We start from the raw sequence: 13275 nt of genomic DNA on the forward strand, positions 1-13275 counted from the left end.
TTACTTTGGGTAGTGAAGGATGAATTATAAAATTTAGATGGTTAAATGAAATAGTAAGGAAAGTACATGATATTTTGATACATGAACATTAAGTTGTTAAATGAATGAAGTTTTAATCAATTTTGAATGATGCTATGATAGTTATTAAGTTAAAATTTTGTTAATGATATAAATAATAGTTATATGAATGTGAAATATTGGTGTTGGTTGTTTTGGTTTGAATTTGCAGGAGGTTTAGGTAAAAATAAGCAGAAATGCTGCCGAAATTTTTATAAAAAAAAAAAAATTGGAATACTCGAACAAGTCCCGTTCTACTTTTAATACGTGTTTGAACTTCGAGAGTTCAAGATAGGGACTTAATTATTATATTATACTATGAAAGTTATATTAATTGCAAATTATTCGTAAGTTGTCTGATATGTCCAGTAATGCCTCATAACCTCGTTCCGGTAACGGTTTGGGGTTAGGGGGTGTTACAATTGTTGGTATCAGAGCTATCAGGTTTAGCCAATTCTCGGGCTAAATTGGGCTCGGAAGTGAGTTTAGAAGTACATGCCACTGTCGAGTCGAAATTGAGTCGGGATTTTTGGATGCTAATATATTTATTTGATTTTGTTTTATAGATAAAATGTCAGATGAAAGAATGGATAATGTTGAACAGGAAATGTATACTGGAAGTCGAGAATTAGAAGAAACTGAATCTGCTACACCTAGTGTGAATCCGTTAAATAATCAATCTCCTAACGTAAGGAGAGAAAGAAATACCTCACAAGTGTTAAGAGATATAGCGATGCATTACAAAGATATAGTGAGAGCTATACCTGCTACTACATCTGTACCTACTGTCAGACAGGCCCCGATTAAAGAGCTACGAAAATATGGTGCCACGGAATTTCAGGGATTAAAAGGAGCTGATCCATCTGTTGCTGAAAATTGGATAGAAACAACAAAAAGAGTTTTGCAACAATTAGACTGCACCCCCCGAGAGAGTCTGATATGTGCTATATCACTGTTACAAGGAGAAGTATATCTCTGGTGGGAATCTGTGGTTAGACATTTGCCGGATGATCAGGTAACCTGGGACTTGTTTCAAAAAGAATTTCAGAAGAAGTAAATTGGGGAACTGTACATCAAGAGAAAAGCAAGAGTTTTAGTGTTGAAACAGGGGAATATGTCAGTATTGGATTATGAGCGAGAGTTCTCTAGATTGAGCAGGTATGCTTTAGAATATGTTCCAACCGAGACTGATAGTTGTAAACGATTTCTACGGGGACTACGAGATGAAATCAAGATTCAATTGGTAAGTCTCAGAATTACTGAACTTGTTGATCTGGTCGAGCGAGCAAAAATGATAGAACAAGTACTGGGCCTGGATAAAAAATCAGAAATTGGTAAATCAGCTGGGAAACGTATGGGAACTACTAGTTCTAATCCATTACCGAAGAGATTCAAAGAATCAAGAAGTGACTGGAAATCTAGTTTTAGTTCAGACAGAGGTGGTAGAAGCAGAGGTAAACAAATGACAGTAACTACTAGCAGTGTGAGAGGTCCATCTCGAGGTGTAGAAATTCCAGACTGTGAGCACTGCGGAAAGAAACACAGAGGAGAATGTTGGAAAGTAACTAGAGGTTGCTTTAGATGTGGTTCTACAGACCATTTTATCAGAGACTGTCCGAATACCGATAGTGTTGCACCTGTATCATCACAAAGATCAGTATCTACTGCTAGAGGCAAAGGGTCAGGTAGAGGTAATTCGGCTTCCAAGGGAGGTGCTGGTAGAAGGAGCAGTGATATTGCTACTCAACAGTCTGAAGCCAGAGTACCAGCTAGAGCTTATGTGGTCAGAAAACGAAAAGAAGGCGATGCACATGATGTTGTTACAGGTATATTTCTATTGTATTCTGAGCCTATTTATGCTTTAATTGATCCGGGTTCGTCACACTCTTATATAAATTCAAAAATAGTCGAATCGGGGAAATTAGAATCTGAAATGTCTAAAGTTTCTATAGAAGTGTCTAGCCCTTTGGGACAAACGGTGTTAGTAGATAAAGTATGTCGGAGGTGCCCGTTAATAATACATGATAAAATGTTTCTTGTGGACTTGTTGATCATGCCTTTTGGTGATTTTGATATCATTTTGGGTATGGACTGGCTATATGAACATGGGGTAGTTTTGGATTGCTATAAAAAGAGGTTTAATATTCAGACAGAAAATGGGGATAGAATTGAAGTGAATGGCATCCGTACCAGTGGTTCGACACGCATTATTTCAGCGATGAAGGCTAATAAATTATCGCAGCAGGTTGTCCAACGTACTTGGCATATGTTATTAATTACGATTCGGTTGGGAGTCAGTCAGTCAAATTAGGATCATACGTGAGTTTCAGATGTATTCCCGGAAGAATTACCGGCTTACCACCGACAGAGAGTTGAATTTGCTATTGAGGTGTATCCGGTACAACACCAATTTCTATACCTCCGTATCGAATGTCGCCCAATGAGTTGAAAGAGTTGAAGGTGCGATTACAAGATTTACTAGATCGTGGATTTATTAGACCAAGCATTTCACCGGGAGCTCCGGTGTTGTTTGTTAAAAGAAAGATGGTTCTATGCGGTTATGCATTGATTATCGATAGTTGAATAAAGTGACAATCAAGAACCGGATCCGCTGCCTCGTATAGATGATTTGTTTGATCACCAAGGGAGCTTCAGATTTTCAAAAATTGATTTGAGATCCGGTATTATCATGAAGGTGAAGGAAAGTGATGTGTCTAAAAGCGCTTTCCGTACTCGTTATGGCCATTATGAATTTTTGGTAATGCCATTTGGATTGACCAATGCCCCAACCTTTCATGGATCGATGAACCGTATTTTCCAACGTACTTAGATCGGTTTGTAGTGGTTTTCATTGATGATATATTGGTATATTCAAGACAGAGGCGTAACATGATCAGATCTTGAATAGTACTACAAATTTTACGAGAAAAACAGCTATATGGAAAGTTCAGTAAATGCGAGTTCTGGTTATCAGAAGTGGTATTTCTGGGACATGTAGTATCTGCAGATGGAATCCGAGTTGATCCTAAAAAAATCGAAGCAATTATTCAGTGGAAGACGCCAAAGAATGTATCGGAGGTACGCAGTTTTCTTGGTTTAGCTGGGTATTACAGGAGGTTTGTAAATGGACTCTCGAAGATAGCACTACCAATGACTAAACTACTGCAGAAGAATGTTCCTTTTATTTGGGATTGTAACGCCCCCTAACCCTATACCGTCATCGGAACAGGGTTACGAGACATTACCAGTCAGTACAGTCCAATTTCGGTCATTAATTAAAATAAATATTTACACACATCCTAGTTTTAAGATGTCGTCCCTTTAATGGGCCCTCGCGGTCCAATATGAACAGTAAATTCAATTCGGGACTAATTTAGAATCACTACGAGTTTTTAGTAAATTTCAAAATTCATACTACATACTTTTGCCAACCATAATTTACTCATTTCATGAGTACATCTACAACCTAAATGACACTCATAAAACATCCTAGGTACATGCCATTACCAATAATTAACACACTTTACCTTAATGAATTCGGGATCGAACTGGGATGCTGATTCAACGTTGGAAACAAACCGTACGCTGAGTATGGTATACTCAGTGGTATTTCCATAATCCGAACACTTAATAATATAACAATTAAACTTAAAATCACAATAACAATTATAAGTATTCATTTATTTGTTTTATAGATAAAATTTCAATTACTTACCATATAAATTCTATACAAGTCATATAACAAACACAATAACATATTTGTTCAATTCTTTTCATTTACTTACCGTATAAATTCTATACAATATATTTACAATTCACTTGTTTTCACACTTTACTTCTTAACAATATACCATTTTAATTCATTCTAACATCAATCATCATCCATTTGAACTTCACTCATTTCATGAACCTTTTGGTTCATGTTTTCAATCTCATATCTCAATTTCAATTCTCAATTCAATTTCTCATTTCATTCCAATAGCTCAATCAATCAAATTCACTCGACTTATCTTTTCACTTATTTACCCCTATTAACAAGACTCGGACCTTGGCGGATACACGGATCCAACCAAACACACCAATATGGCACCCAAGGCCTCATCGGATAGTTCGAAGCAATATTTGACACCCAAGGTCTCATCGGCCTAGCCAAGTAAAGTTGGTACCCAAGACCTCATCGAATCTATCCAAGAAATATAGTGATACCTAGTGTCTCATCGACTCGAGGTCGAAGAATCCCTGAATACTTCCAATCCTATGGCATGCCAACTATATCCGACTCAGCCCGATACTGTTAATAGGGTATTCAATTCACTTTCAATTTTTTTTTAATCAATACACATTTTAATTAATCACATAAATTCATAATTCAATACAATTCAATTCACTTTTCAATAACAAATATCCAAATATCACAAATCTCATATTTAAAATTTTCAAACAATTTATATTTCAATTCAATTCAAATAATCAATATATATTCAATATTCAATATATATATCTATATATATACGCCAATTCAATCAATATAAATTCAATAAATTCATCACATACTATATCAATCCATTTCATTTGCAAAACACAATAATTCTTACTTCAAAACACTTAATATACATGAAATAAATTCAACAATTAAGTATTAGGTTCGGATTATAGAAATACAAACCGTAATTTTCGAGCTAACCCCGTTGACTTTGTCTTGTCCTTTCTTAGCGAGATTTACGGTACCACATTGACTACGAAATTAATACAATTCCTAATCATTAATACATTACTAATTCATATCTTGAGTTATAGAATTCTAAATTAAGATCCGCTAATTTTTCCTGAAACTAGACTCACAAATATTCTTACAATAAAATTTTCAGAATTTTGGTTTAGCCATTAAGTACAGTTTATTCTTTAAATTCACCCTATTCTGCTGTCTGACAGTTTCGTCCCTTCTTCACTAAAATTAATTATCTCACAGTACAGAACTCGGATAACATTCTCGTTGATTTCTAATGAAAATAGACTCATTAGGGATTCTAAACATATAACTTTAAGCCTCTAATTATTTTTATTCAATTTTAGTGATTTTCCAAAGTCAGAACAGGGAACCTGAATTCATTCTGACCTCGTCTCACAAAATTCATTATATCTCATAATTTACAATTCAATTGCTTATATAGTTTCTTCTATAAGAAACTAGACTCAATAATATTTAATTTCATATTTTATTCATCCTCTAATTCAATTTCTACAATTTTTGGTGATTTTTCAAACTTAGACTACTGCTGCTATCCAAAATAGTCTTAGTACAAAATGTTGGTTTACTTTAATTTCAATTTAATTCTAACTAAATTCACTTACTTTTCTATCTTAATTCATACTTTATTTCTATTCAAATTTCATCCATACTCTCATTTAAATATTAAATTTTCAGCATATTTTCCTAATTTCAAAATTTCATCAATTTAGTCCCTACAACATAAAACTTATAACTTACTTTACAATTTGATCCTATTATCAATTCTAGCTTGAAATTTACTCAATTAAACCCTTAATTCACTATTTTATTCAACATGAACTATACTTGAAAATCTATAAACTCTCAAAATATCAACTTAATTTCATCAAAGTCTTATTCCAAAGCTTCTAAAACATCAAAATTTAAGAAGAAATGACTTAATTGACTTACCAAATTAAACTTTGAGCCTTGAAACTCAAATTTTCCTTTTCTTTTCTTTCTTTCTTTCTCCCTGTTTCTTCTCTGTTTCGTTTGCTTTCATTCTGTTTCTTATGTTTCTTTACTTATTTATATAATATAATATACTATAATATAATAATAATTTAATATATATTTTAACACATAAAAATCTCAGATTTTATGTTTATGTCACCTCACTTAGGACAAATGGCATAATTGCCATTTTGGTCCTCTTCATTTTCTTTTAATCTACAATTCAACTTTCATCCTTTATTCAATTTAGTCATTTTTCCTAATTACTCTTAATTAAACTAAATTTACTTAATTAAACTCTAATTAACCACTCAATTGACTTCGTAAATATTTTTAATAAATATTTACGAATCTATTTTTCAGAAATGGAGACCCGAAAATACACTTTTTTCGGTAACGGTAAAATTTGGGTCGTTACAGGGATGATCAGTGTCAGAAAAGTTTTGAAACATTGAAGCGAATGTTAACCGAGGCACCAGTTTTGACATTACCAGAATCGGGTAAAGATTTTGTAGTGTATAGTGATGTTTCTTTGAGTGGTTTGGGTTGTGTATTGATGCGGGATGGGAGGTAATAGCCTATGCATCTCGTCAATTGAAACCACATGAAAGGAATTATCCCACTCATGATCTTGAGTTAGCAACTGTGATTTTTGCATTGAAGATTTGAAGACATTATCTTTATGGTGAAAAATGCTACATCTATACTGATCATAAGAGTTTGAAGTATCTTCTTTCTCAAAAGGAATTGAATTTGAGACAAAGGCGTTGGATCGAGCTTCTGAAAGATTATGATTGTGTTATAGACTATCATCCGGGAAAAGCTAATGTTGTAGCTGATGCATTAAGCAGAAAAGCTGTAATTGAATTAAGAGCAATGTTTGCACGGCTTAGTATCAGTGAGGATGGGAGTCTTTTGGCGAATTGAGAGTAAACCGGTAATGTTTGATCGATTAGATCAGCTCGGTTGGAGGATAACAAATTATTGAAGAAAAGAGATGATGGCAGAATGGCACAATGAAAATTTTAGTATTGATGATTGTGGATGCTTGAGGTTTCAAATCGGTTTGTATTCCAAATACTTCTGAGCTTAAAGAGTTGATTCTACGGGAAGCTCATGATAGTTCATTTGCTATGCACCCCGGAGGCACGAAAATGTATCGAGATTTAAGAGAATTATACTGGTGGCCAGGGATAAAAAGAGACATAGTAGAATTTGTAAGTAAATGTTTGACTTGCCAACGAGTAAAGGCAGAACATCAGGTTCCTACTGGATTGCTTCAGCCTATTTATATTCCTGAATGGAAATGGGATCGCATTACGATGGATTTTATTACGGGATTACCGTTGTCAGCAAGCAAAAAGAATGCTATTTGGGTGATAGTTGATAGACTTACCAAGTCAGCACATTTTATAGCAGTCAGGACTGATTGGTCGTTACAGAAGCTTGCAGACGTGTATATTCGAGAAATTGTTAGACTTCATGGCATTCCGATATCAATAATTTCAGATCGAGATCCTCGGTTCACATCGAGATTTTGGAGACAGTTACATGAGTCGTTGGGTACTAAACTTAGTTTCAGTACAGCTTTTCATCCCCAAACTGACGGACAGTCCGAACGGGTAATTCAGGTACTAGAAGATATGCTTCGAGCTTGTATTATTGAGTTTGAAGCAGGTTGGGAGCGATATTTGCCACTAGCTGAGTTTGTCTATAATAATAGTTTCCAATCTAGTATTCAGATGGCTCCGTATGAAGCGTTATATGGTCGAAAATGTAGATCACCAGTATGTTGGACGGAGTTGAATGAAAGGAAAATAATTGGGCCGGAATTGATTCGTGAAACAGAAAAAACAGTCAAGAAGATTCAACAGAGATTAAAAGCAGCTTTTGACAGACAAAAATCTTATGCTGATCTGAAACGTCGGGACATTGAATATTCAGTTGGAGATAAAGTGTTTCTCAAAGTTTCTTCTTGGAAAAAAGTATTAAGATTTGGCCGAAAAGGAAAGTTAAGTCCTCGGTTTATCGGACCATATGAAGTTATAGAGAGAGTTGGACCAGTTGCTTACCGATTAGCTTTACCTCCGGAATTACAACAAATTCATGATGTTTTTCATGTTTCCATGTTACGAAGGTATCGATCGGATCCATCTCATATTATCTCTACTGAAAACATTGATATTAGACCGGATCATCATATGAAGAGGAACCAGTTCAAATACTAGCTCGAGAAGTGAAAGAATTAAGAAACAAACGAGTCCCTCCGGTAAAAGTAATCGTGGAGAAGCCATAGTGTAGAAGAAGCAACGTGGGAGCCAGAGGAAACTATGAGATCGCAGATCCTCACTTATTTTCGTAAAATTTCGAGGACGAAATTTTTTTAAGGGGAGGAAATGTAACAATCCAAAATCATGGGCACCGTAAAAGTGTGTTATCGGCCTCCGTCTTAGTGAAATAAGTTCGAAAATAATTATTAAAAATATTTATGAGTCTAGTAGTGTGTTTAATTAGGTTTTAATTAAGTAAATTTAGCTTAATTTAGAGTAATTAGTAAAAGGATTAAATTGAATAAGGGTAAAAGTTTAATTATAGATTAAAGAAAATTAGAAGGACTTAAGAGGAAATTAAACCATTTCCTATAGTGAGGCGGTTTAACATGGAAAATATCAAAGATTTTATTGATTAAAAAACATATATATTTATTTAATAATTAAGTATATTATATTATATTATATTATATTATTATTATATATAAAAGAAACAAATAAGTTAAAAGAAACAGAATGAAAGCAAACGAAACAGAGAAGAACAGGGAGAAAGAAAGGAAAGAAGAAAGAAAAGGGAAATAAGGTTTATGAAGCTTGGTGTTAATTGGTAAGCTCAATCAAGTCCTTTTCTCATAATTTTGATATTTTAGAAGTCTTAAAACAAGTTTTTGATGAAATTAAGTTGTTAGTTTGGAAGTTCTTAGGTTTTTAAACAAAGTTCATGTTGAATAAAATGATGAAATAGGGGTTTAATTGAATGAAATTCAAGTTAGAATAGATATAAGGATTGAATTGCAAAGTAAGCTATAAGTTTTGTGTTTTAGGGATTAAATTGAGGAAAATTCGGAATTAAAAAAATATGTTGAAAATTTAATAATTAAATTTGGGTTTAAATAAAATTTGAATAGGAATAAGGTGTGAATTGGTGTTATAAATTTGGTTATTAACATTTTACATCAAAACAGTTTTGGGAAGTAGCAATGGTCTGACTTTGAAAATTCACTAAAATTTTATAAATTGAACTAGAGGATGAAAAAATATGGAATTAAAGCTTATTGAGTCTATTTTCTTATAGTAGAAACAGTGTAAGCAATTAATTGATGAATCAAGAGATATTTGAAATTTTGTAATACTGGTTCGGGTGATTTCGAGATGCCCTGTTTTAACTTTGGAAAATCATTAAAATTGTACAAAAATTATTATGGAGTGTAATTTATATATGTGAACTCCTTAATGAATCTAGTTTCAAAATAAATAAACAAGAACCTTATTCGAGTTCTGTACAATGAGATAATTTATTATTAGTAGAGAGAGGTCAGAACTGTCAAATGAAATAACAGGGAGTATTTAACGAATAAACTGTACTAAATGGCTAGACCAAAATTATGAAAATTTTATAGTTAGAAGATATATGAGTCTAGTTTTAAGGAAAATTTACGGATATTAATTTGGAGTTTCTTACCTCAAGATATAAATAATTTAGTAACAATGACTCAAGTAGACAGCTTAATGGTGAAATTATATATATACATTAAAAATGGTTAAATTTGCATGTTTAGGCTCATGAATTAAATTGAATCATGTTGTATTGATGATTATAAATTATTATTTTCGTAGCCAACAAAGAACCTGAAGCATCAGCATCGAAAGGAAATGAGAAAGTCATCGAGGACTAAAACGGGAGAATTACGGTGTGTATTACTATAATTTGAATTTTAATTATTATTGATTGCTGAATTTTTTTTTTTTTTGTTATGGATGGTAAGTAAGACTTGAGGTAAGTATGTGAAATTGATATGAATATTGAGTGAAAATGAAAGTGATGCAAATTGAATCAAATTGAATTGAATAAGTGAATTATGGAATATGTAATTATTTGAAAAGCGTATTGATTGAAAAATGATTGGTGATTTGAATTGTGAATTGAAAGTGATATAGGATTGAGAAAGTGAATTGAATACCCTATTAACTAGTCGGGCTGAGTCGGATATAGTTGGCATGCCATAGGATTGGAAGTGTTCAAGGATACTTGACCTCGAGTCGATGAGACACCGGGTGTCACTATATTTCTTCGGATAGATTCGATGAGGTATGGGTACCAACTTTACTTGCTAGGCCGATGAGACACCGGTGTCAACTATTACTTGAACTATCCGATGAGGCACTGGGTGCCATATTGGTGTGTTTGGTTGGATCCGTATCCGCCAAAGTCCGAAAGTTACGTTAATAGGGTGAAAAATTGAAATGTGAATTTGAGGCATTGAAATGAGAAGAATTACAAATTGAAATTGGAATTGTGATAATAAGAGAAAAGTATGAAATATATATTCATAAGTGATATAAATTTAAGTTTGAGAAAATACATTGAATTATGAATTAGTACATATGACATTAATTGTTAGGTATTTTAATATTTATGTTTTTACTGTTGTTGATATAACTTGATTTATAGTAATACCACTGAGTATATCCATACTCAGCGTACGGTTGTTTCCGTGCGCAGGTTAGTAGAAGTCAAGTGTCTCGGCTCAGCATCCAGAACAATCCCGACTCCAACACAAATTTGGTGATGTATATTTTTCTTTTGGGTAAAAGTGGCATGTACATAGGTGTTGTTTAGTCACTTGAATATGTATATTACTTTGGGTAGTGAAGGATGAATTATAAAATTTAGATGGTTAAATGAAATAGTAAGGAAAGTACATGATATTTTGATACATGAACATTAAGTTGTTAAATGAATGAAGTTTTTAATCAATTTTGAATGATGCTATGATAGTTATTAAGTTAAAATTTTGTTAATGATATAAATAATAGTTATATGAATGTGAAATATTGGTGTTGGTTGTTTTGGTTTGAATTTGCAGGAGGTTTAGGTAAAATAAGCGAAATGTCAAAAATTTTATAAAAAAAAAAATTGGAATACTCGAACAAGTCCCGTTCTACTTTTAATACGTGTTTGAACTTCGAGAGTTCAAGATAGGGACTTAATTATTATATTATACTATGAAAGTTATATTAATTGCAAATTATTCGTAAGTTGTCTGATATGTCCAGTAATGCCTCATAACCTCGTTCCGGTAACGGTTTGGGGTTAGGGGTGTTACAATTGTTGGTATCGAGCTATCGTGTTTAGCCAATTCTCGGCTAAATTGGGCTCGGAAGTGAGTTTAGAAGTACATGCCACCGTCGAGTCGAAATTGAGTCGGGATTTTGGATGCTAATATATTTATTTGATTTTGTTTTATAGATAAAATGTCGATGAAAGAATGGATAATGTTGAACAGAAATGTATATCGGAAGTCGAGAATTAGAAGAAATCAATCGCTACACCTAGTGTGAATCAGTTAAATAATCAATCTCCTAACGTAAGGAGAGAAAGAAATACCTCACAAGTGTTAAGAGATATAGCTGATGCATTACAAAGATATAGTGAGAGCTATACCGCTACTACATCTGTATTCTCTTGTCGACAGTGCCCCGATTAAAGAGCTACGAAAATATGGTGCCACGGAATTTCGTGGATTAAAAGGAGCTGATCCATCTGTTGTTGAAAATTGGATAGAAACAACAAAAGAGTTTTGCAACAATTAGATCGCACTTTAGAGAGAGTCTGATATGTGCTATATCATCATTACAAGGAGAAGTATATCTCGGTGGGAATCGTGGTTAGACATTTGCTTGGATGATCGGGTAACTCGGGACTTGTTTCAAAAAGAATTTCGAAGAAGTAAATTGGGGAACTGTACATCAAGAGAAAAGCAAGAGTTTTAGTGTTGAAACAGGGAATATGTCAAGATTGGATTATGAGCGAGAGTTCTCTAGATTGAGCAGTATGCTTTAGAATATGTTCCAACCGAGACCGATAGTTGTAAACGATTTCTACGGGACTACGAGATGAAATCAAGATTCAATTGGTAAGTCTCGAATTCATGAACTTGTTGATCCGGTCGAGCGAGCAAAATGATAGAACAAGTCTGGGCCGGATAAAAATCGAAATTGGTAAATCACTGGGAACGTATGGGAACTACTAGTTCTAATCCATTACCAAGAGATTCAAAGAATCAAGAAGTGACTGGAAATCTAGTTTTAGTTCGATGATGGTGGTGGTAGAGCAGAGGTAAACAAATGACAAGAAACTACTAGCGATGTGAGAGGTCCATCTCGAGGTGTAGAAATTCGATCGTGAGCAATCATGAAAGAAACACAGAGGAGAATGTTGGAAAGTAACTAGAGGTTGCTTTAGATGTGGTTCTACAGACCATTTTATCAGAGACTGTCCGAATACCGATAGTGTTGCACCTGTATCATCACAAAGATCAGTATCTACTGCTAGAGGCAAAGGGTCAGGTAGAGGTAATTCGGCTTCCAAGGGAGGTGCTGGTAGAAGGAGCAGTGATATTGCTACTCAACAGTCTGAAGCCAGAGTACCAGCTAGAGCTTATGTGGTCAGAAAACGAAAAGAAGGCGATGCACATGATGTTGTTACAGGTATATTTCTATTGTATTCGAGCCTATTTATGCTTTAATTGATCCGGTTCGTCACACTCTTATATAAATTCAAAATAGTCGAATCGGGAAATTAGAATCAAATGTCTAAAGTTTCTATAGAAGTGTCTAGCCCTTTGGGACAAACGGTGTTAGTAGATAAAGTATGTCTGAGGTGCCCGTTAATAATACATGATAAAATGTTTCTTGTGGACTTGTTGATCATGCCTTTTGGTGATTTTGATATCATTTTGGGTATGGACTGGCTATATGAACATGGGGTAGTTTTGGATTGCTATAAAAGAGGTTTAATATTCGATGTAAAATGGGGATAGAATTGAAGTGAATGGCATCCGTATCGATTGGTTCGACACGCATTATTTCAAATGATGAAGGCTAATAAATTACTGCAGCAGGTTGTCCAACGTACTTGGCATATGTTATTAATTATTCATTGGGAGTCGGTGCAGTCAAATTAGGATCTGACGTGAGTTTCGAGATGTATTCCGGAAGAATTACCGCTTACCACCGACGAGAGGTTGAATTTGCTATTGAGGTGTATCCAGTACAACACCAATTTCTATACCTCCGTATCGAATGTCGCCTATCGAGTTGAAAGAGTTGAAGGTGCGATTACAAGATTTACTAGATCGTGGATTTATTAGACCAAGCATTTCACCGGGAGCTCCAGTGTTGTTTGTTAAAAAGAAAGATGGTTCTATGCGGTTATGCATTGAT

At 34.0% G+C, this 13275-nt stretch overlaps 1 long non-coding RNA gene across 1 annotated transcript; it reads left to right on the top strand.

Moving 5' to 3' along the window:
* The first annotated feature begins 1572 nt into the window (after window positions 1–1572).
* On the top strand, window positions 1573–10807 carry LOC128293299 (uncharacterized). The gene is made up of 3 exons (XR_008283468.1): window positions 1573–1883; window positions 9667–9740; window positions 10553–10807. It is a non-coding gene; the product is annotated as an uncharacterized LOC128293299 (long non-coding RNA).
* The last annotated feature ends 2468 nt before the right edge of the window (window positions 10808–13275 follow it).

Source organism: Gossypium arboreum, chromosome 5 (assembly GCF_025698485.1).
Source record: "Gossypium arboreum isolate Shixiya-1 chromosome 5, ASM2569848v2, whole genome shotgun sequence".
In the NCBI taxonomy this organism is placed as follows: Eukaryota; Viridiplantae; Streptophyta; class Magnoliopsida; order Malvales; family Malvaceae; genus Gossypium; species Gossypium arboreum.